Here is a 1,114-nt window from a genome sequence, read left to right as displayed (position 1 = left end):
AGGGTGCAGGGACAGCCCAGCCACGCTGCCACCCCCTCCCTGCTCCAGGGGGCCATGGCTGCCCCCTTTCCCATCCCCCTTCCCTTCCCTTCCCTTCCCTTCCCTTCCCTTCCCTTCCCTGTGCCAGCAGGGGGAAACTGAGGCAGGGCCTGTGGTGGGTGCCAGGGTGGCATCTTGCCCAAGGGCATCCTCACCCACTGGGGTGGAGCAGAGCCCTGGCTGGGCTGTTCTGGCCTCAGTTTCCCTGGCAGTGGCTGCTCAGCACTCCTGGGCTGGGAGCTGGGGATGCACCTGGAAGGTTCCATGGGGTCGTGGCTGGGAGCTGCAGGCCAGCCCTGCTGGGAACCAGGCTGGAACAGCCCCACAGAGCCTGGCCCAGCTGGGCCACAGGCAGGCTCTGGCAATCAGGAATTCTCCAGTTAAAGAGCTTTTTCTGGTCCGAAATTACTGATGTTGTCCAAACCTAAACCTCTCTCAGGGACAGGGAAAACCTTGGCAAATTTTCTGGCTGGGAAAAAAGGGATAGGGGGAAGGGCAGAAGAAAGAAAGAAACTCAAAGCTCTCTGAGCTGGCATTTCCTGAGTCAGTGCCACATTTTTTTAATTTGGGCGTGTGAGAGCCGTGGCTTTCCCTCCTGCCCCGGCATGTCCTGCAAGCCCCTACCAACCCAAACCCAAACAAACGCTTGGAAAGTGTGGAACCAGAGCGGCTGGAGCACGGCACAGCCCCGGGGCTGGCACGGGGAGGAGCAGGGCTGCATTTCAGCTCTCCACGATTTGTGATTTCCACTTTTCCTGCTGCTGTGGGGCAGGGAGGGCTTTCCCCTTCCCTTGGCTGGCTTTGGGGTGTTCTCCTGGGGCTCTCCGTGCCCCTCCCAGGCACCCCAAACCTCGCTGTGTGCCCATTCCATCTCCCCAAAGGAGTTTCCAGGTCCTGCATGGGGCGTGTGGGGGGTCCTGGCCCCACGTCATTGTCCCCTGGGACAGCTCTGCTGGCCTGGGGACAGAGGGACAGAGGGACAGCTCTGCTGCTGCTGCCAGGGCTGGGGAACCTCTGGGGAGCAGCCCGGGGGGCTCCATGGTGGCATCTGGGGAGCGTGGGATGGATGGGATGA

This window comes from Geospiza fortis, unplaced genomic scaffold (genome assembly GCF_000277835.1).
Source record: "Geospiza fortis unplaced genomic scaffold, GeoFor_1.0 scaffold55, whole genome shotgun sequence".
Lineage (NCBI taxonomy): Eukaryota > Metazoa > Chordata > Aves > Passeriformes > Thraupidae > Geospiza > Geospiza fortis.
This window is presented reverse-complemented; position numbering follows the sequence as displayed.